The following is a 24,399-nucleotide window of genomic DNA, read 5'->3' as shown; positions in this document are numbered from 1 at the left end:
AACAAACACGCCTACGCACAGACAATTTCTGAGAAGGAAATATGCAATGAGACCAGTGCGGTAAAAATGTTCGCCACTTCTGATAGCCATTGACTACAGTATGGCGCGAGAGATATGCCGCTTTATGAAGGAAATCCGAGGAATTTACTTTTTCTTTTGAAAATTCTTCGACAAACGATCGTGGGAAGTCAGGTATTCCTCTTCCTGTTAGACGAATAGCGAGAGAGCTGCCGACTTGCCCGAAAAAAGCAGGCCGGTGTATTTAGTTTCTAAGTTTTTCGTTCTCAATCCTTCTTAGTGCCACATATCTTATCGAATACACGGTGGCCGTGTAAGCCGATATTCTTCATCGTACATTCTGCTCTAGGGAAAATTATTTCAGTTGCAGAATCTGTATATTTATAAGTTCATTTCAATCAACCTACTCCGCTTGTTATTTGTTTTTGCTTTGTTTTTTTGTGAAAACAAGCGTGCGTACAAAAAAACTTGCCTAGGAAAACATGTGCACGAAGAGACCAAACACAGTTTCAAATGATTTGAAGTGGTCTACAGCGTTTCTTGGCTCTTTAATACCCAGGCCGAATGATGAAAATTACTAACTCGCTTCTAATTAAGTGGGCGGACGTGTAACGTAAAAATATGGCAATGCTAAATGTCTGGAAGAAATAAAAGCAATGAAAGAAATGGGCGGTGAAATTCGGTGCCATAAAGAGAACACCAAGGTAATAAAACAGCTGATTACCCCAAGAGAAAGCGATCACTTGAGAATAAAAAAATGAAGGGAGTATGTCTAATGCACTGCGGAGACAGAAGCGGTTAAAACAAAAGAAGACAAGAAAAAGTGTTAGCTAAGGCCGTAGTAGTCTGCGGCGCGTGGCTTGTTCAAAATTCCATGCCGTGTGGCGCAAAACATTCTTGCTGAACTGAAATAAGGAATGTGCCAATGCATGAGGCAGAGGATGAACAGGTAAGACTCTATTAGAGAGAATAAAAAATGCAAGCAGAATGAATCGTCAATCGCACCACCAAGAATGCATGAGACAAAAAGAATGATCGAAAGCGTTTGAAAGAAAAATTATGAGAATAATTTTTTCTTCTTGGTAAGGGCTTTCTCTACGTCAGCTCTCCCGAAGAACGAAATCCCTCGAAGACGGAACACAATGGGCATGCTGCCATCACTATTGTGGGGCACTGTAAAGAAATAAAATGTCGAAATATTCTGTGCTCTATCTAGAAAAAAAATTACAGAAGTACCTTTATCTACTCTTCAAACCCCGCGTTGCGAAAAAGTGGGAAAAAATGTACCGCGAATAAAGAAAACTGAAGCTAAATAAGGAAGTGCTCAGACTTCGTCTAATTCGTTTTTAAATAACTCACGAAAATCAAGAGCATAAGCGTGGGAAGGGGGTGGCCTCAACAGCAAAAAAAAAGTAAATAAAAACTTGCCTGCCATATTTTGTCAATTTTAATAAATATCTGTACGTACTGGATCCAGATCTGGGGAATTAATACTAAATTCAGCTGCGCTGAACCGCCTGCTGGTATTCCGGAAAATATAGGTTGTTTCTAGGAGAAAAAAAAAGAGAGACAAAGTCTCCTCTTCGTTTATTTTAGCATAGGTGCGGAAAAGTGAGATTCACGTGCGGGGGTATTGGTAATTACTGGGCGCGGTTTTTTGGGGTTTAATGTCCCGAAGCAACTCGGGCTATGATTGGTGCCGTAACGAAGGCCTCAGGATAACTTCGACCACATGGCGTCTTTTTAACGTGCACTCGCCTCCCATAGTATACATGTACCTCTGCATTTCGCCTGCATCGAAATGCGACTGCTGCGGCCGAGATCGAACCCGCGTCTTTTGCGTCAGCAGGCGAGCACCGCAACTACTGAGTCACTGCGGCGGCTCTAATTACTTGCGTTACTAAAAAAAAAAAAATATTTCCGCAGTCAACAAGGGACAACCAGCCTGTCTCTTTCTTTATTGTTTATCATTCCTTTACCTCGCAGCATTTGCGAAAACAAAAAAAAATGAGGGGGATTCTATTTAATAAGCAAGATATGTCCAAAACGTTCACCTGTTTGTCTACATCTGCGCACTTCGCAGCTAGTGACCAGCCTGCTTAGATAGTAAGCTTAGTCGCTATCAATGAGGCCATGCAAATGTTCAAATGCGTAATTTTTTTTTTTTTTTTGCAGGGGAGGGACCTTGTTCACATTAAGAAGAGACACAAACGCAGACTAACGCTGCGTGTGTGTTTCTTCTTAGTATGGGAGCATGACTACTCCGCGGCAAGAACAATTGCGTCAAGATTTACGTAAACTCGTTAAGAACTAATTTTATTCTCAGAATGCAATATGCCCAATGGGTGGTCTTGAAAGCCTGTGGTGTACAGAAAATGTGCACGGTTTTTTTTGCCTTGACATGTTCCTCCGTTGTTTCTGAGGCTACGAGGATACCGTAAATTTGCAAAGCTTCTCTTCTGAAGGCGCATGGCTTAGCTCTGGTCTATGTTGAAATAATTAGTGTCTCGTTAAAGATCTACTTCAAGCAGAACTAATCTCTATGTTAAATATTTCTTCAGGGGTTTACGGATTGAAAAAAATAGTTTAAGTAGTCGCACTTAAAAAGAGATTAGCCTGTTGAAGATTTCTCTCTAAAAAGCTCTCCTAACATACTAGCGATGAGTAGAATATTTATCTCCGATTTTGACCTCTCTCACCGTAGGGCTTACTTCCAAACAAAAGAAACGTCGGCACCCTAGCATGACAACCACAAGCTGTTAGCCAACCTTAAAAAAATTGAGAAATATAACACCAGGCTTTCTTTTCGGCTATGTTAACGAAATGAGCTTTGTAGAGGGGTAACAAAGACCTAAGCTAGCCCAAAAAGTTTTTGCTAAAATGGAGAGACGCAAAAACAATCGCTCGCGATGTTCCATCTTGCACTTCGCGTCTTGCTATACACTATATCTTCAGAGCTTCCCTTTAGTTCCGAGGTCACGGCACTTCGCCATCCTATGTCGGGCTTTACGAAGGGATAATATATCTTTAAAAAAAAATGAACGCCACAACAAGTTTTGCTTTCTTAGCAAGAATATGTCTTTCGCAACAGCAACACTAGTTTTTACTTTTCAGCGTCGGTAGCAGCTACAGCAACGTCTTTATAGGAGCAAGGTCAGGCGACATTTTATGCCTCCGGATAATGCATTCTGTGAAATACGCCCTTCTCTCTGGTATCGGAAGTTACGAAAGAACCTGTCCGAGATTCAAATCTGTGCTCGTGTAGCCGTTCTTCGCCGCTGCATAAGGTACGCCTATGGGTCCTTAGTATTCGTTTAATGCATGTAAGTCAAATTTGCCCAACCCCACCTCAAAAATTTAGAACACTTGCATTGCATGTTATTTAACCTAACTCTGTACTTTCACCTGACCAGCAATCTGACCGGCTGTATAGTTGATTACAAATTTTCTCGTTGATTTCGAAACCCCTACGATAGCACTTTGCTCTGAGTGAAAAAGAAAAAGATATTTCTTGACTTCTATCGCTGAGCACTTTACGAGAACCCAGTTGATCGCAACAGATTTAGAGACATTCAATGCACTGCTTGTCGTAGCTAAGGAGCCACTTGTGATGTCTAAAACATTCTTTTTAATGCGTCAGCGTTACTACTCCCACCTTCTCAAAATGCGTTTATGCGACGTTGTGTGATGTCGCTGACAGGATTATGGAAATCAGGCAGGTAGAGATTGGGAAGAGTAGCCGCGGCGGCCAGTAAGAGAAGTGAAGACGGCGGTGAGTGGATAGGTGATAAGTAGAGGCCGGATTTTTAGGCACTAAAAAACACGTTTCAGGCGCCATAAATAGGCGGCTAAAATTGCATTTTAGGCGCCTAACAGAGAAAAATAGGCATTATAAACTTCATCAAAAGTGCACACAGTTCCGAACTTCAGCGCGCAATATCTGCCGTAAAATAAAACAAAAACACAGCAGGAATTATTTGGGACCGTCAGCAAGGTGCGAACATTAGAAGCCGTCTCTTTGTTTGAGTCATTTGCTCTATGGTCTGAGTGCAGGAATGCGTTTTCGTATGCACGCACGGCTTCCAGCTGTCTAGTGTGGACTTCTCTACCAAGATTACTGTCAAATGCCATTTGATGAAGACGGCATGCGGCTGGGGCACAAGGAACGAAAATAAGGCAGGTTACCCAGGTGGAAATTTTAATCAGTTAAACTGTTTCCAGCAGGTTTATGGAACATTTTACAGTTGGTTTCAATTGGAACCATTAGGAATTATCTGGACGAACCTATAACTTACTCCGTATACTTTCCGAAATGTGGTGCCATCTGGTCAACTACCACTTTAACAGCCAAAGTCATCAACAAGCTGCCACGATAAAATGGCCTAAAATAGAAAAAAAGTTGCTTCGATATTTTCGGCTGACTTGGTTTGTATTGTGTACACAGCCGGCGTTGCTGCAGTGTTCACCACAGCCAACTGACGAGGTCATCTAATGTTGCCACGTGTGTGTACTACTCAAAAACGAAATGAATTCGAAAGCAAACAGAACCTGGAAACAAAACCACAGCGTATTTCAGGCCCCTTTTCTGCAAAATAGGGCATTTTTAGGCACCGACGTCAGAAATAGGCATTTATAGGCACTATCAAAAGAGTACTAAACATATTGTCAACAGCTAATTCGAGCTCATGTGTAAAAATGGTGCGCCTACGAAGCTTTGAAAAAAATAGCCATTTTCTTAAAATCCGATCTCTAGTGATAAGTCTAGAAGGGAACAGGGACGCCCAACACCAGGTGCGCTACACTGTACACTAAGCGCCACAAGCTAACGCATAATGCATCGCATGATTCACATTGATCGCCTGTGTTTTTTCTTTCCACTGCCTTCCCTTCCAGCGCACTTGGAAGCGAACCTGCCTGTTGAATAATGTCGAGCGGCTTTGCAGCTGCATGCCGAGCTGTGAAGAAACATGTGGCACAAGCTGAAATGTTATAAACAGTACGATTATCAGATTAGCGGCAATTCTGCCTCTTTAAAAGAAGGCATAGATAAATGTATCCTGGCAGGCTCACGCTGAAAATTCGTGGACAATCTTTAACAGATATCTGGAATACCGCTTTCCCGCAAAGGTCTCTCTGAAGCAGCGGCGTCCGTGCAGCTTCCGCGGCCCTGTTCCTCGAAGCGGTGATCTCTTGGGAAAGCAGCAGTCAGCGCGAATTTCCCCTTCCGCTGCGTTCCACCCGTCACGCGTCAAGCGAAGGAGCTTCAAGGGGCTGAGCGCGGTCGCGCCGAGCACTCAAGAAGTCACGAGGGCGGTTTCCTGTCTTTCCTTCTTTCGGAATCGCTAACGACCTCCCCACAGTGCAGCTGCAGCCGCGCTGCTCAGCCACACGACTCTCAAGTTCTCGCGGAAGTAGGAGGAAGAGTGCGAGCGTAACACAAGTATACAAGAGCGCGAAATGCGGTGTGCTTCTCGTCGCGCACACAAACTCTTTCCGGAAACGAAATGAGGCTGACACTGAATCTTCTTCTAACTTTTCGTGTATTTCTCTCTTGGAGTTTCTATGTTTAGGCGCCCTTGACTAAAACAGACGCCTCTAACGAGCTAGAACGGAACCAATTGTATCAGAGGCGGCTTCTTTTTTTTTTCTGGTGGCCTGTCTTCGTCCTGGTTGTTTCTGTTGTTGGTTTCCACACACAACACACTCGCAGCAATAACAAATATTCTCTGCGTGTGCGCGTGTGCGCGTGGGCGCTTGTGTGTGTGTGTGTGTGTGTGTGTGTGTGTGCGTGTGTGTGTGTGTGTGTGTGTGTGTGCGTGTGTGCGTGTGTGTGTGTGTGCGTGCGTGTGTGTGTGTGTGCGTGTGTGTGTGTGTGTGTGTGTGCGTGTGTGTGTGTGTGTGTGTGCGTGTGTGTGTGTGCGCGTGCGTGTGCGTGCGTGCGTGTGTGTGTGTGCGTGCGTGTGTGCGTGCGTGCGTGCGTGCGCGTGTGTGCGTGCGTGCGTGCGTGCGTGTTTGTGTGCGTGCGTGCGTGTGTGTGTGTGTGCGTGTGCGTGTATGCGCGTGTGCGCGTGTGCCAAGCCAAAGAAGGAGTCTGTGCAGGTTCTAGTACATTATGAATTTCTCGTTGTACGTGAAGGTTGTGCCTATAGAACGGTAACGTGAATTGCAAACCACCCGCTACAGGAAACAGCGCAAGAAACACTCTTACCGCGTTCATTTCTAACATTGCAGCCAAGCAAACACAAGACTAAGATGATACCTACGCTTTCGAATCTGTCCTTCGAAACAAAATTCATGTAGATTACTTGTTTAGATTGGTTCGGCTATAGCAAAGCAATATTGAACAATCAGTAATATGCAAACAACGCAGCCCTCCAAAAAAGAAAAATGAAGGTGGCCGTGCTACTTCTTTCTTGCAAAAGAAACAGTCATGCACCAGCAGAGTTCAGAAGCTACACGTTGTAGAAACTGATTGCAACTACTAGATAAGCGGCTAAGCTCGTTATTCATTTTTCTACATAATAATTGCTTAATAATAGGATAACACTGTTATGAATTAGTCCTGGCGTTCATAGGGGTAGAATGTCGTAGGAAATATTTCACCTGCAGTTGGCAGAAATTGCTGATGTTCACATTCTAAGGAAGCGACTCATGGCGATTTTCCGTATTATTTTAATTAAGCCTCATTTACTTTATGCCAGGAAGGTCACTGGTAATCTGCCCCACTTCCTTCTTATTCTGTACAACTACACTTTTTCAACGAACGAATCGCTGTGTTTTTCTTTTGCATTCTGTAGCAAATCGTTCCAGTTGCAACAAGATGCGTGAAAAGCAAAAAATGATCGCAGCTGATCGCATATTTATAACCACTTTATAATGGAAGAGGTTATCTTGCCCTAAAGCACTCTTTGAAGCTCCCCTACTGCAGGTAAAACCAAAAAGAATTTACACACAAACAAGTACAAACACCATCACGCAGTACCAGCTTGTACCGAATAGGGAAGTGTTGCTAGCAATAGTGGTGTGCAGTTGATTCTTACATCCAGTTTTGTTTCCTAAGTGACATGACTCATACGCCAAATTCGTCTGCAAACTTCTTCCTCAATCTGATCGCCGTCCTTCTTTGATGTGATCCACAGGCCGACCTGCCTCGCACACATCGGTTTCATTTCATTTTATTACCTTAAGGACTCCTTAGTGGTAGATTTCATAAGGGATAGAACTAAAATAATAAAAAAAAAGTTTTTATACGGGATTTGAGCGATACTTTCTCAGAATTCAGAACGACAGGTTATGGCTCCCATGTGGTGGGGAAGGTCGTTCTCGTCTGTTGCTGTCCTTAGAAAGAATGGCGTTGAAAATGTGGTGGTATGGGCGCGTGGTCGTGAAACTCGATGTGTTATGGATGTGGACATCCACTGTGTGTAGAGGCGAGGACGCTCCGTGCATGCGACACGCTGTCGGAAGTTGTGCAGCACCATTCCAGTGATGACGGCAGGCACAGCGGTGACTGATGCATATTGATTTTTTTTTTCATAACTTCGTGGTCACAGCAGACGGTAAAATGACCGAACGCCTATTTGCCGTTCTATTTATACCTTCGTGAAGGGCACTTTCGCGAACCTAAATGTAAAATTTAGGAAAATCCGCATCTGTTTTAACTTTTACCGAAATCTTTTCTACTGTTATGACGTACTCTTTGATTTCTTTTACTATTATTCTTACTTGTAATGGAATAAGATGCTGACTTCTATTGTTCGATAAGAATAATAATAAGAAACAATGCAGAACACAATATATAAGTGTGCCTTCCTGCTTCCGCCGTTTTGTTTGGTGGCATTAGTCGCAGAAAAAAAAATGTGGGTTGACAAGACGTTCCATCAAGCAAGCTTGAAACAGGCCGAATGCTTCGCTCTATCCTGTTCCTTGAGTGTCGCGTGCACCTGTCTCTGGAATGGGGAAAATAGGGCCTCTTCGTTAATATTCGACGAATAATGCATAGTCCTTGTGCTCTGCCAGCTTACCACCTAGAAAGAGTAGCCGACCGGTGCTGATTCTACGCCGTCTTGATTTCTGCTCTTGTGGAGCCTCATGATCCCATGCACGCCACAGTGCAGTAGAAGCGCCTGAGGTCTTAGCACTGAATGCAGTAAACTTGTACAATACAACAGCGAATCTTTTTAATAATGAAAAAAAAAATCTACATTTTTCAAAATCGCTTTGTTTCAAGCATAATACACTTCTTTAAAATTAGTTCTACGTGCAGTTGGTCGCTACAAAGAGTGCTCGATTTTGGGCATAAAGTTGAAGAAAGATACGATGAACCCTCATGGTTTTCGGGTGGGTCACAAACATTCAGCCGCATCAGACGAAGGGCGCCATCTCGAGCGCACTTATTCATGACCTGTGTTATTGTTGTTGTTGTCGTTGTTCTTGTCTTCGTACAATGGCCAGAACAGCAGCTTGGACTTGTTGGTGATCCATCTCGAAGCAACAGCGCAAAAACATAGACAGGACACATAGAATAATCGTGGTGTCTTCTTATTCTATGTGTCCTGCCTATGTTTTTCCGCTTTACTTCGAGACCTTACAATGGCGCATGCCCACACAGGGCAACCGGCTAAGAATTGGGGTGCACAGAGAGTTTTTCAGATGAATTTTTTCGTGGCCAAAAATGAAATGTCTGGTGGGGAAGAGAGAAGTAAACAAAAAGAAGAAACAGCGAAATAAAAATGGCAAATGCACGCAGGAGATGAACACTGTAGAATTTGTAGCCGATTGATTAAAAATAATAATAACAATAAAATAAAAAGATAATGTTGATAGTTAAAAAAAATCCTTCGTGTTCTTTAGTGTTATCATTCTTTTATTTTTCAATCCGTGAGATTATTGTCAAAGCCAACAAAATAATATAGCGTAGCATATGGGTTTAATGTTCGAACACCACTCGTGTGCTATGAGGGACGCCGTAGCGGACGAGTCCCCGCTAATCTCGACCACTTTTAAGCCAGGTGGTAGATAACAACTCCTGCAGTGTGGTGGATGACTGCTGTGTGCACTCCAGTGACTTCTTGATTTGAGGGCAATGACTTAGGTCAGTAAAATGTCATGGGTAAGATCTTAAGTTGTTTGAAGTTCTCGTACTGCAATAAAGTGCTTGATCGCAAACAGATCGTTGAATATGTCAGCGTATAAACTTAAATGAGCTCGAAATATAAAGTTTTTCCTCTAATTTCTGTATCCAGCGCCGTCACTTTTTTAATAGAGCTGCAAATATTGAGCTTGGCGCATGATAGACTTAGATGTTTATGCCCCCCCCCACCGCCCCCCCCCCCCCCCCAGAAAAAAAACACAACACAACAAAAAAGCCGCAAACAAACTGTTCTCTTAGGCTGCACGGCCCGTCGTGCCAGGTGCGATCGGCCTCGCGCGCTGCGTTGCTCGCATGCTGCAAACGATGCTGCAGTATCATACAAAGGGCACTAAAGAAAAGCCGCTGCACCTAACGATAGCTCATAACGCCATAACGCTCACGGACCTTTTAATATGGTTTTGCTCGCAAGGCTTTGCAGCCCGTGGAAAAAGCACACGTCGAATCGAAGAAGCTAACCCATCAAATGCCTACTAACACAGTTTAGTCAATGATGCTACTGGTGAACTTTGCTTATGACGAAGTGATTTCCTACAAGAGTGATTTTTGTGGGTTATCCATTGCATTCTTGTTTATTATTAGCTACACAAGTGAAGAGTTTTTTTTTTTGGTGGGGCCTTAACCTGTCGACAGTGAAGAGGTCACATAAAGCGTTAACACGCCACCTAACGCATGAAACTCTGTAGTTACGGAAAGCTAGGGCTTTAGCTCGTTTCATACTTTCCAGCAGTAGCTATACTGTGTGCATATTACAGATAGCAGTTTCTGTTTCACGTCCTTCTTTAATGTCTCATCCAAAAGACAGCCGCTGAAAAGTGTTTCATAGGTGTATCCTTACGTCAACCTCAGCGATGTTTTCAACTCACGGCCAAATTAAGTTTCTCATCGCGTCCATCCTCTTCTTAACATTGGCGTCGGGGGATATAATAGGATGTTTCGGTGAGCGTGTCTGTTTTACTCATGTGTCGAGTGGCACCACATTCGAGCCTATGTCTCAGCTGTTATGAACAAGCACTTTTCCCGATGAACAAGCTAACTTTGCATAAAGCCAAACAAGTATCAGTTTCTCTCTTACAATCCTGACCGCATTTTACTTTATAAAATGCAACGCAGGACCTCTCTGTGCTTTTGTCTTCGATGGCGCAATAAATAATACTTATCTGAATGGGAATTTGCGGTACACACACCGTTTATTACCTCTGCCATGTGCATTACTGCTAATTTACGCATCTCAATTTCTGTCACTTTAAAACTTGCTGCCATTTTTTAATCCTTTCTAATTTATTACCTTCGATCCTGTAGTTTGATCAGTAGTAAAATGTTTACTTGGTTGTAAGACAGGCTTTACTTCTAAGTGCAGCAAGTATCCTGCAACATACATGGTGCATTTCTCAACGCTACCAGAACATAATGGCAAACCAAACATTCTTACCCGAACCTGACACGTCCCTCAACAGGGAACAAGCGCAAATCCTTCGCTAAGTTCCAACACTCTCCTCATCTCACTAATGCTTTGCAACTTCGGATATCGTGATACAGCTCACTCTCCAACCTGTCCAGAGTTCAGGGGCAGATACAGAAGACATTCTACACTTATGTAGTGATGCTATTACCTATGCTTAATTCCAATACCCTCCTCATCTTTCCTGGAATTTGGTTTGGTTTGGTTTGGTTTGTTGGGGTTTAACGTCCCAAAGCGACTGAGACTCTGCAGATGAACAACGGGCCTTCATAGCAAACAGACTCGTTCACCAGACCTTATTGCTGAGCTTAAATGAAGTTATTTTACCCCTCGTCCTTCGCAAGTGAGCTTCGTTACAAAATAAATGGCTCACAAATAAAAAAACAAAGACGAAAAAAACGATAAAAAGAGCGAGAGTGAACAACGAAGTCAGAAGCTATGCATTATTACACTGAAAATCAGTTGGCTCACATATCATAAAGACTTGTTTTAGTTATTCCACCTTAAAGACATAAAGTGGGGTTAACACATTTTGGCGGGCTAGTTGGTTCAGCATCTTGAACAAACAGTGCGAACGAAGACGAGCACACAAGAAAAGAAAACGGACGACACAGCGCTTTGTCGTCCGTTTTCTTTTCTTGTGTGCTCGTCTTCGTTCGCGCTGTTCATTCAAGACATAAAGTGGGCCGACAAGTAATTAGCTGAATACGGACTCGCAGGAAATGCGTGTATTGCCTGAAGAAGGAAGATAACAATGGAATAATTTTTTCTCAAGGAAGAGGGTAACTGAAATAACAGCGTGTCGCTGCCACCGGACAGTAGTTTTTTCACGAAAAGCTGGCATGAAATAATGCGCGAAAAGCAAAATCCTGTGAGAAACTAGTTGATAAAAAAACGGGCTGTTTATGAACGAGAGGTGGACTTTTAAAAAAGGCAAAATGCGTACAGGCTTGGAAAAATTGTTCGCATTCCTCACAGCCACTGTTAATTAGTCAGCTTTCTATAATTATAGGAACATAAATCGTAGCTCTCTCGTTTTCCGTTTCACCGCAATTACGGCGTACTGTTCTTCGGTCAGACACAAAGCATTGGTAATAAAAAGAAATGCTGAAAACCGGCCTTAGGATATAGAAGCGAGTCAGCGGCAGCACATGCTTGCATCGTCGTGTTTTCTATTCGATTTTCCAGCTGACGCAGACGCTTCGCACAAAAGGCAACCAAGCTAAACTACGAAACCAATAAAATAACCAATAAATAAGTAACACATATATAGCCGCTTGTTCAGTACCTGTAGACCCTTTAAAATCCATTTACTTTGAGCATCCAGATCGGGCTGCTTATATCATTATGTGAAGTTGGTGCCTTATTTTTTCGCCTCGTGTAGAAAGTAACTTCAACAACTCATTCTCTAAACCTCCGAAATTCAGCATAAAATAACTGCTTTCGGGCATTTTCCTAACTTTAGGCCTGCAGGTGCTACGTTTACTAGCTCTCAAGGAAACCGCTATATTTTCCTTTTCCATAGCTCGCTGCGCTGTCCTTTGATTAATTTATAGTCTATTCGTACTGGAAAGATTTCGCTGTTGTGTACCTCATTCTCGAGAAATATTATTAAGCTCATATTCATGACTTCAAAATAAACAAAAACCACTTTCTGTTCTCCTACCTGTGTCACTGGTGTGGCTCTGCTCTGGAGTAACTACCTGCATGCCCAGCTACCTGGACATCAAAACTAGCACCATCTGCAGGCTGCCAGTAGAGAACATTGAGTAACTCAATGGGAACATTTTCAGTTATAATTTAGAGAAAATTGAAGAGTGCGGTTAGACGGCGCCATAAAAGGTTGGTACTCATGACCGAGCTCTTACTATATGCGGAACAACCTGCCTTATAAAATTCTTGCACTTGCACCGAGTTGTTAAACTGGCCGCTGTAAATAAATGCGGTGTACCAAACAATCAAAATTCCTACGGTAATCTTTAATGTTCTATTCCACGCAGCATGCGATGGCAGCCGTGCAAACTAGAAGCGTTTGTCCAGGTTTTCTGGGCTTGGCTTCGTCACCAGGGCATCTACGCACAATATTTGTTGGCTAATTCTTGCTCCAGTTTGGCATTTTTGAAAGATTTCATTTATATATCCCACTGCTGCTCGGTTTCACATTTGTGGATGTGAACAATAGTATCAAATATACCTCTAGCCGTATCTGGGAGTGGCTTCCATAGAATCCACGTGATTACCTTTCTTAGCTCAGAAGGGTTAAGTCAACGGTGATGCCCCCGCTCTGCGTCACTAAAGCGCGTCTGATCACAAATGGCGCGAAGCTCCTTTGTGGTGAGTTACAAAACTGAACGGAACCCTGTTCCCGCATGAGTGCAGGACGCAGCCTGGCTGCTGCATTGTACTGCAAATGGTATGAGAGTCAGTCACAAGAAAGGTCCCTTACAATAATGAACCTGTCGTATATTACGAACAATAGGATTGACATCTCAAAACGTCCGACCAGCGAAGCGTTGGTGAGAGAGTTCCGTTAAACAAAAGGACATTGTCTTCATTAAAAGCTTATAAAAAGCATGTGTTAATCTTTTGCGGCGAAGTTTAAATGAATTCAGTTTTTTTTTTCCAGACGTGTACTATATTGTGAAATAGCAATTGCTTGACTAAGCCCAGGATCACCATGCACACCAGTAGTTTCGACATGAGGTTTAGGGAGAAGAAACTAAAAGATCCAGACATTAAGAAATACTTGTACTAAAAAAAACCGCGCTCTTTTATCAAACACTCAGAAAGAAAATGAAAGGAAACAAAAGATTTGTTAAATATAACACAGTTGATGTATAAATTTAGGCGATTAACACCATTTTAACGAATGCCGTCATTAGTCTTCAACACTGCTTTCTAGTCTGGCCGATACCGGAGTTTCTTGAGCAACAGGCAAAGTTAGACGCAGTGGTTTCCTGTTGATCGTTACGATCTCCCACTACCGCCAAATGAACTGGCCCTACCAAACATTTTGACTCAACGCTCAGAATCAAATTTACTGCAGCAAAACAGTTGTTTGCGCAGCTGGTTCTGTGAGAATCCAAATACGTACACTGCGACGCAAACAAACCCTTAGACAATTAAAGGGACACTAACTACTAGGAATGCCACCATCCATGCCGTCTGGGCCCCTCTCATTGCCTGTGCTTATTAGGCTGCGAATCAGTAAACCGCCGCTGAAAACGCGAAAGGGGATCACAGTAATACGAAAGCACGCCTAAAAATAAAACGTACAGCCAATTTAGCTCTGTTATTTAAATTGCCGCGCGCCAAACAAAAACACCCTTCCTAGTAAATGCTCATGCGCGGGTCCGTCCAGTCATACCAGCTGCAATTTCTACATCCGAAACCGCAGACACTGCAGCACCTCAGGAGAGCAACTGACTGCGTTGCTAGGTTTTATTTCAGTTTTCGCTCTTTACACAAGCTCCACAGCACGCACGCAAACGGCTATCAATAGATGCACGCTCGGTCTAGAACTGGGTGGGCACCAATGCTGCGCACGCCTAGCACGTCTTTGCACATTCCAACGTGATGCAAATGCGAGCGTTGCGTGGCTGCTGCGTCGCTTAGATTAACGTCCGGCTGTCACCCGTTTCAAACAACTGCCATCACACTGGTAAGTTTCGCTTCAGTCACTTCTTTCTCTCACATCAACAGGATACCATGTACCGTTTCTTTCTTTCTACTTTTATGGCGAAGCAATACTACTTTCGCTACCACGTCAGCCCGTGCCGTGCCGCGGCTGCATAGCCACGCTTGACCTTTCGCGTGACCTCGCTGCGTGACGTCATACCATCTGTGTAAAAACGGGGCCCCATCTCACGCCGTCGCCTTGCGCGGCGCATAGCCACGGCCTGACTCCCGCTCCTCTCACCAGGAGCGCTGCGCGCTGTGTGACGTCATACCATCTGTGTAATTAACGGGGCCCCATCTACAGTTTAAACAGGCAAAAACACAACAACAAAAGAGGATGCAGTATATTAGAAACAGCACCCAAGCTCAGACGGAAGGGCCACGCTTGCTGCTGCCAAGTTCCATTTTCGCTTAGAGTCGGCGTAGCAACGTCGGCAGAAAAATAGAGCCATCTCTCGTGACGCTTTTTTTTCTTTCCCGTTCTACTCAGAGTTGTCTTTAGGGAAAAAAGAGCACCCGACGGTAAGTTTAGCGCGCGATATTTTGTGAATAAAGTCCATGTGACCAGAAATACAAGTGCATGAGAGCTTGGTTCAGCGCGTGCTTGTAGATTCTATATCCGCTTTTCCACTCCAAACTCATTGCCCTGATTGGTAGGCAAGTTTTGTCTTTTAGCGGATACCAAGTTGTTTCGGGCCAGCCTTCTTTCTTGGCCTTACCTTTAATTGTCTCTTTTTACTGAGCGACGTTGAAGGAGCCAGCCCGGAACACTGCTACGCACGGCTTGCGCACGTTGATCTTGTGGTGTCGATCACGACTTTGGGGTGTGACGTATGGGCAATGACGATTATTACGTCAGCAGCCGAAGCCTTTCTGGTAGGGCTTGCCCGCAAAGCACAGTCGCACACAATTCGCACTTAGAACAGGACGTTAAGCGGGAGCTACGAGGTCTTCTTGCCGCTGCTGTTGACACAAAATCGGCAGACGTAAAGGGAATACCGTTCACAGATATGCTTGCATAGAAAGCAAGTTTGGTTGGCGCTAATACGACATTCATATTTTTACTTGAAGCATGCCAGTAGAAATATGTTAGGAACGTGGTTAGGACGCAACTATGGAACTGCATATTTCTATCGTCAGTAAGTTCTGTGCGGTCATGTACCTTCTTTGGCATAAATGCTTTCTTACCACAATTTTGAAAGGTTTGTTGTTTGCCAACATTCTATGCAAGGCCTGCTCTTTCGGCGAACTAGGTTTATGAAATTTAGTTGTGTTTTTTTTATTTAAAACCTGTTTTTCTTATTATTTTGCTGCCTGATCGCAAAAGCCATGCACTAAGAACATAAAACTTTCAACTGCTTGCCTTTTCGTCCTGCTAATTGTAATCCTAATAGTTGGCTATAGGCTTTTCGCTACGAGATAAATTAGTGCACCGTTTATTTGTGGGAGGGAAGCTTCGATATTGCAAAAGCAGAAAATAACGCGAAACTTTAGCACTTCGGCAGTTTTTTATTGTTTTCTTTTGTTTGCAAATTTCGTATTCTGGAGTGCTTGTTCGCGTGAGGATAAAATCATTTAATACTGCCTATTGCAAAGCGCCAGAAACTGTATTGGAGTGCGTAGGAAAAGAAAAAATAAATAGCAGTCGGAGAAAACTCAGCAGCTGTTGTACCATTCGCATTAAAATTTACGACGCGAAAAAACGCTGACGGGCTTCACCATCAGCGACCCGAATCTGTCTACCATTGAGTATGTCGCGTTTCATGTCATAATCTACCAAAAACTGCTGCTGACACAGTGACCCTCGCTGAAGTGCCCGAGTTAAAGGCCTTTCCTGTCACGTCGTCTTTGCAGCTCAGCTAAAAGAGCTTTTGTGGGTTGCACAGGAAAGCCCCAAGTTGCAAACTTTTTTTTTTTGCAGCCGAAATGCTGTCGTTGAATCTCTTATGTCCACTGTTCCGGCAGTGCTTAGAGCATCGAGGTGATAATCAGAGCCAAGAAGCTTGCCTGGCCAACGCTTTTAGTGAAGGAACTTTAGTGAAGGAACTTTTTTAGAAGGAGTCTTTTAGTGAAGGAACTTTTTTCAATGAAACATGTATGGCCCGGAAAGGATACATGGCCAATTATGTTTAATGCAGACTACAACAAAAGCCCCCTACACTGATCTCTACCCGAGAGTGTTCCACGTAAGCTGAGACAATGCTGTCCAAGAGAATTGCCTTACCTCAAACTGTGGTTTCTAGTACAGTTGTACGCCCTAATCAAAATTAACAGACTAGTAACAGGAGCGCACTGAGCCATACACCGTACTAACACATGCACGTAGGGTCAATGTGTCGCCGACCAGTACGTCTTCTTGCATATTTTGGTATTCTGGTTTTGTTTATTAACCACCGAAATGCTTCGAAAAATCCACTTCAAGAAATTAAACTGCCAGGTTCTAGGAAGTAGAAACCTGGACATGAGACATTATTGAGCGACGCAGGGGATGCGAGCTTGTCGCTGAAATGCAAGACGGCTCGGAAACACCGAAAGAGCAGAAGGACGGATACAGGATTGCAAGTTGGTAGCAAGTTTGTGGTCGATCACCTTCCTCGCGATTCGCAGATTCCTAACCTAATTGCTCTCATCGATCGGGGCCTACCCCATTCATTAATGGAAGCCGCGGTGTTGTGGCACAGAGAGGGGTGGAGTCCTTGAGGCAACGTTCCATGGAGGACAGGAACAGCACCAGTATGTTGTTCGTAGTTTTTAAAACCACTCGAGATGTATATGTAATTGTGGTTGTTTTTCCCGGAAACTGACTTTGTGCTTGTATAAACATTCGAAGGTATCGTGCCTTGAAACTAATAATGGTATATGCGGTAATCCTCCCAATCTGATAGTGTTATTAGACGCCTTAAAATATATTTAAAGCACAAGAATTTTGAGAGACTTTACAAATACACACCTTTGTCAAAAAAGAAGCGAAGGAAAATCATATTATGGGAATACGTTAAAAGCTTCACTCGTGGAAGGTCCTAGTTTGCCACATCTATAGGAATAGGTTGGCTGAGCCCACCCTTGTGAGGAAGTTTTTTGCGCATCCTTGACGACTGCTCCCCTTGTCGGCATGATGGAGCGAAGCCCCGGCTACTCTCAACAAAGAATGATGCAGAAGGTCTTCGGACTTACTGAAGGAGCTCGCTGAACAACAACAAAGCGGTGACGATGCGCCGCATCACACATCATCAGGCTTTTCGGGAGCTGTGCCTACCGTAGTTTACGTCTTCGCAGAGCGGTTCTCCACGTTAGTCGGCTGATGACGAGGCTTAAGAGGAGATACGTATATACGGGGAGAGAAGATATGATGCATGTTGTCGTTAGTCTTAGGTCTTACTTCTTCCACATGTCAACTCTTCGGCGCCGCTACCACAGCTTCGGAAACCGTTGAAGCAAACGCCATTTCCCCTAAGGTCTTAAAAATCCTTTGACTTCTTGTTGGTTAGAAAGGTGGCAAACTGAGCACGGTTATAGAGTTGAACAAACATGGTGTACAATTGTCTTGATTATGCGTGTGTTAGAAAGTATGTTTACTAATATATTTTCTCATTTTGCTGCCATAGAACCTGATAGATATATATTTGTGGCCTCTTGTTGTATTATAAGAGAAAACAATTGAAAGGGGCTTCTCCTTTCTTCATAGGCGGAAGAATGTACCGAACATTGCTTCAACGACAGCGTCATGATTTCGCATTTCAGGATCAAAGTTCCCACAAATCAGGTAAACACAGTTGGTAATGAGGGTACAATAGGACCAAAAAATAACATTGACATTGCAGTTAAAACCGGAAAGTTGCAAGTTTACTATCACTGGCGAAAGCTGTACAGCCGTGCAGCACGTCTATACACGTTATGTTCGCCTACCATATATTAATAGCTTTCTCTCGTTGGCGTTCTCGCAACGAAACTCTAGAAGACCTTCGCATTACTCCGTGCCCTTTAAGATGCAGAAAGGTCGAAAGTGATAGGCATTGTTTCAGGCGCAGACGAGAGGGGCAACGGACCACTTACGCTCAATTTGGAAACCAGCGTCCCGCCATGGAACGCGGGCAAGAGTCCAAGATCGCGCAATACTATTTCACGTCCCTCTGGCTCTTAAAAATCACAGCGCCCCCTGGGAACTACAACATGACTCGACAAGAAAAAAATAAAAAACCGAGTTTCTATTGGACGATACGCAACGAAGTTTATTTTTGGCCAACTGTCGATAACACGATGCAGAAACATGCCTATGCTAGTTTTGTGTCTCTTTTATTCTCACAGAGCTTCCTTCGAACGTTACAGTTAATAAAGACCCTTGAGATAATGTAGCACTACAGTTTTCCGATTATGCTAAAAGTTCGCCTTCGCTCGTTTCCTCTGGCAGTCAATCAGACAACTGCCTCAAGTACACCCACTTTTTGAGACGTTATTTTCTTCGCTTCTTATCTTGCTCAGTATTGGTCTGTTATTTGCATCCTTTATCTACGTTCACGTCTCAGCCCCGTTTCGAGTAGATTCGAAGGTACAGCAAATCAGGCAGTCATGCTGGAATATTTAGGCGGCCCTACTGGAACGCACATTGTTTTACAAATTAGAAATTTCATAGGCGCTTCGCTGAATTGCATACATTTCTTCCAGCTGTGGTGTTTTAAATGCGGTTTAAAGTTTAAACTTAAAAGTTAGAAATTTAACAGACTGTTAAATTCGAATACATTTAACAAGTTTAACAACTTAAAATTTGAAAGAAAATGTTTGTAGAGTGCAGCTAACTAGACACACATAACTCAGCGAGGTGAAAACCCAGTGTGCGCATGCGCCACCGAAGTGCACTTATGTACCGTTCTGTCGCAGTAAATCGTCAGCTGATGTTTAGCGCTCGTCCTGTCTTCTTCTATGTCTGTGTCCTAGTTACATTCGCTATTCTTTTAATTAATGGTGAAACACCAACTAGCCCAGCTTGCCGCCTTGAGTGAAAATAGTCCTGATGCGTGAGTTTCACTGGAGAACTGGTGCGCGACATTGAAGGCTTTCTCCTCAGTCTGAGTCACATGACGTTTTTTTTTTTAATTAAAACTTTTCCTTTTCTTCTCGACGGCTGCTGCTCTAAGCAAGCTACACGTACGCTTGCAAAAAATTCGGTTAGATCCGAGGAAGGAGAAAAGACAAGAGGAGAATGAGAAAGACAATGATCTCGCTGCAATGCGCCTTTTTCACTCGGGCCCTCTGCACATACATGCCTCTCCTCTCCCAGTGTTACCGCTTGGAAACAAACAGCCAGCTCCTGCTGCGAATACGTAGTTCATGTTAGTGACAAGAGCATGCGACAGATGGCGTCAGCTCTCAAGCAGATACCACCCACATCGTAGTCGCAGTTGGTCCCTCCTAGAACCGGATCGCGTCTGAGTCTCCAAAGTGCGTTTGTTTTCAACCAGTAGCAGACTATTGTAGCGAAAGATACGTTGGACACGAAGTTACGATTTCGCTGGGGCGGTGCTCAGAGGAGGCACAGAAACCGACCGTGAGCCGTTGCTTAGCAACCGCCGCAGCTGCCGGACGCCGCGCCATCCGGCATGACGTCACACGGCACGCCCCGCTGTGGAGCCGCCGCTGCCATTTGGTATGACGTCACACCCCTTGCCTCGTCGTTGCGCTCACCTCCGCTCGCTTCGCCAGCTGTGTAGCATGCCTGATAACATGTCGGGGGATTGAAAAGGAGAGCTCGCGTGCGCCGCAACCACAGTTGAGGCGGCAGTGTATGGCAGAGTATCTCAAGCGGAAAAGGGCGGCGGATGCTGCCAACGTCTCCACGGTGACATCGGCTGCTGGTACGATTGCCTTTCGCTTCGTATAACCCGGCTTAGCCGAGTTGAGGCACATCCATTTCTTGGCTACTCCTGAGCGGGTGCTTCATTTTGTGAAACTGGCAGATCCTCAGCAAGCAGGGAAGACAGTACCTATAATGACCCAATCAGTGCCTTCTATCAATAGTTCTTTGCTACTTCAGCAACACACCGTAGAGCAGAGTATGCAATATCACTTGATGCTCTATCTTTGAACTCCACCTCGTCTTTTTATCCCTTCTTTGTGTTGGTCGCTTTCACTGCTGCCGGAGTCTGGAGGTGAACTCCCATTCTTTCCTCGCTCCTTCTTTCGGAGCGACATCAATCAGATACGCCTGAAAATGTCCGCAGACGCAGCGTGCTATTACCGATAGCTTCCAGTTCATCTACACAATCCTTACATTCTAACTCATGTCGAGAGACGGTGATTCTAGCCTATAGCCAAAAACGCGGCTCTCAAAGGAGATATTGTCGTCGAGGGGGCCCAGTAACTTTGGAAGAGTTTTCCTCCGGTCCGAAAGTTATCGGTCACGCATAATGGTGGGCACGAAATTGATCGACGCCCTGTTTTCTCCTCCAGCGAAAACCGGAGCATCATAAATCACTCGACAGTGTGATTCGGCGGTCGCCGCACTACTCCGAGTCCCCCATGTAGCACAAGCATGGGTAGAAAGCGGAAGCGGAAGCAAATGAATATCTGCAACGTTTTCGAACATTACTATCTTCTGAAGCTGCCGAGGAGGGAAGTCAGCAGCGCCGACAAGAAATTCGAACACAGGCCGCAGTGGTAAGGTACACGGACCACACGGTCGAGGTCGTGGTCAACTTTTCTGAACTCTATTGCTGATCGCTGTCAAACAACCATCCGCTCAGACGACTACTCTACGAAATATTGACTGCTTTAACTTCTTAATGTGAACAGCTATTTTAATAAATCGACCTCATATCTTGATGCAAAAGCCTTACTTACCCCGCTGAACGAAATCCCATCTGTGCGTGATAACACTCGATGATAGCTATAAAAGATGGCGTCGTCATGCATCTGTCGGTGCGTCCTTACGCAACCTTAGGAAGTAGCTGGTGAGGCAGGGGGACGCGGGCACCGGTAGGTCTTCGACTGCGTTCAGGAAATTACCACGGCCTCGCGGCGACGCCTTGAAGCTGGTTCACATGCAAACGGCTGAGCGAAATAAGCGGTTGAGCGGAGTGTCGCAGCGAAATATTCAACTTGTTTGAACCTCGCCACTCGAGCCGCAGCGACGACACAAAACAGGTTTTTCGCCGCGGCGACAGGATCTAGCATTTTTGCTTGCATGTGAAGCAGGCTCTAGAGGTAGAATTGCGAGCTGTGTGGCATCAAGTTACATAACGCCGTAACGCACGCAGCAGAAAGGGTGCTGCGGCGCCGCTGCGCCCTACCTCTAAATGGTTGTTCGAAGCCGCGGCGGGGGCTTAGAACAGCCATGTAGAGGTAGGACATTGCCGGATGCGTGGCAGCGTGATTCTCTCTTCCACATCAGTTCCCCGCAAGCAGTCATAGCGGCCGGCTGTGTGTGATCGTGTGCTATATAGACAGGGGACGACTGCGTTCACGAAGTGAGCCGGCGGGCTTGCGCCTTTTTCTGATCAACACCCACGCTGATGAGCACCCATATTTAAATCTATATGGAGGTTTTGATTTATACCGTGCAAAACGGGGACAAGTAAATTTTCATGTGAAATTTTTAATATAAATTTTAACGGGAACACTACCGGTGAAAAACAAAACTTAACATTTGTTTACAGCTGTATACGTATACCGCTGTGCATTACAACACAAGAATTGTTCACTATAACGCGCTGACAGCAAAGCAAGGTTATACCAAGTCCCTGTAAATTTCGTGTCAGTTTCATACACTGCGGCTATTTATTCGGAGACAAGGCCTCACGCAACCATTAACTGAAACCCCAACTCAGTTCGCTCAGCGGACAAGGTTGCGATACCTCACCTTCCTCCAGGTGCCATTGACACGAGGCGTTCTTGGACAGTGCATTGGGAAGCGGCTTCAGTCTTCACTGACCCATCAGCAGCAAGCGTTGTGGAGAAGATGTAAGGGGTACCTTGCGGTCCCAACGGCTACAACGCCCAAATGCGTCACCTCCACCGCACTGAGGTTAATATAGCGCCGAGTTGATATGTCAAACCGGCACGACATTCACTTCAATGTAACACGTGTGCATGAGTGGCTGCGAAACCTCTTGCTCTGACACCTGTACGACGTCGAGCTGAGACTAGTGTCATCACGTGTTTCTCAAGCCACCGCAATGCTCCCTGTGTTGTACCTATATGTTTTGTCGACCTGAGGAGCGCCGCAGTTAGCCCGGCGTTGCGCTGGTGTCAGTGTGGGAGCGCTTGAACGGCAGTGGCGTTGTATTTACTCGTGCACATTCCAGCCTTGTTATACTGACCTAGAGTAAACATACTGACCTAGTTATACTGACCTAGTTATACTGACCTAGAGTAAACCGTGATATCGTTTTAACGCGATAGCTTTAAGGCTCCAGTTCTTCAGAAAATTCGCCGTTGTCAGTGTCGGCCTCATCGAAGTTGTGAGCGAAATATTCCCAGCGATGCAACCTAGGTAGGCCACCTAGTTTACGTGACCGTGTGGTGCCATCACAACCTGTCCATCGGATTGTGAGCAAACTGACCACCATGGTAGGTGGCAGTTAAATTAATGATGGTTTGTGAGTAGTTCCTTGGGAAGAGCAATCAGAAGAGCGACTGGGGAGTGCAAACGTAGGGTCTCACAAGCCCTATCGGTGGCAGCACCTGCCATCGAAGGGAAGTGGCGCATCGCCAAACCGCTGCAACACTGCGGAAGAAAGCGGTATGAGGGCTGCCAGGGGTCTATGAATATCAAGCAGAAAAACACCAGTTCAGCATGTATGGGCATTAACCCATAACCCCTATGACATCGTTCCTTCAAGACGGAGCTTAAGTATGTCCTCAAAATTGTCTGTCACTCTCTCTTCTCATCCACGTCAAGACCTTCCATTTTCAGGTCTTCATCCCTGTCGAGAAATTCGGCAAAAAGTTTTCTGCTCTCATGTGCTTTCCCATGAACTTCTAGTACAGAAACAGAAACTTTTGCAGGAACAACACATTTTGTGTCGTTAATAAAGAAAATTACTGCCGAACTGAGCACACAACACAGAACACAGGATACAGAATAGTTACACAAAAAAAAACTACAGCACTACAGGAAAACCCAGCAAAACAACGGAAAAATACGTCGTTGCGACAAAGCGACAAAAAATGTTGTCGTATTTGACACATGGTTCTCTCTTTTTTTTTACTGGGTCTCACTCTTCAAAAAAATACTCGAAGCAGAAATACACGTAAAAGTATTTATCACAAAACAGTTCCTAGTTCCTCAAAACCCGGAACAAATATTAACAAGCACAAAGTCCTGGTTCCGCAAACATACAAGTTCCTTCTTTTTTACTTTTTCGTACATTCATACGAATTCGGTCGTAGGAACTTTGCGAGTGCGGAGCGGCAAAGCGTATTTCCCGCGGACCCGGGAGAAATCAAGCCAGCGTTGTCCGAGGAGCAAAACTAAGCGGTGAGGCGGCGATAGGGATCAAATGGACGGCCATGGTTTTCGCGCTATACTCTCTTCCACATCAATGGAAGCGTTTTTTGTGCGGCTCAAGAAAAGACCCTCCGAAAAAGGCGTGACCTTCCAGATCCAATTTATTTCCTAGCGCAAAAAATAAGCCGATACATTTTTTTTCAGTGCACGAGGATTACAGAAGCCCACAGTTTCATTTTTGAGTTTTAGATGTTTGCAGCCTCTATGTCTCTGCTAAAGAAAATAAATGCTCAGTAACTTCAATCGGAAACCCGCTCAAACTCCGAAGGACTAACCTATACAAATTCTACTTTTTCCCTAATACAATTGCAGATTGGAATAGTTTGCCTGCTTCTTCCCTCCAATCTTTAGATATGCTGGAATTAAGTATTTAATGGCTATGAAATGTTGCCTCCTGTCAGTTCCTTGGTGTCGGTTTTGACTGTGTCAGTTTTTTTTGTGCTTAGATTTTATGTGCAGCGTTTCAACTGGACTACGCAATGTGTTGATGTGTTTTGTAACTTGTGCTGTCTTGGTTTTTTATTTTTTTTTTAATTTTATGTAAACATATGCCACTCCTGCTTGGGCGCTCAGCCTGCAGTATGTTCA

Source organism: Amblyomma mixtum, chromosome 2 (genome assembly GCF_055824585.1).
Source record: "Amblyomma mixtum isolate Tamu chromosome 2, ASM5582458v1, whole genome shotgun sequence".
Classification (NCBI taxonomy): domain Eukaryota; kingdom Metazoa; phylum Arthropoda; class Arachnida; order Ixodida; family Ixodidae; genus Amblyomma; species Amblyomma mixtum.
This window is presented reverse-complemented; position numbering follows the sequence as displayed.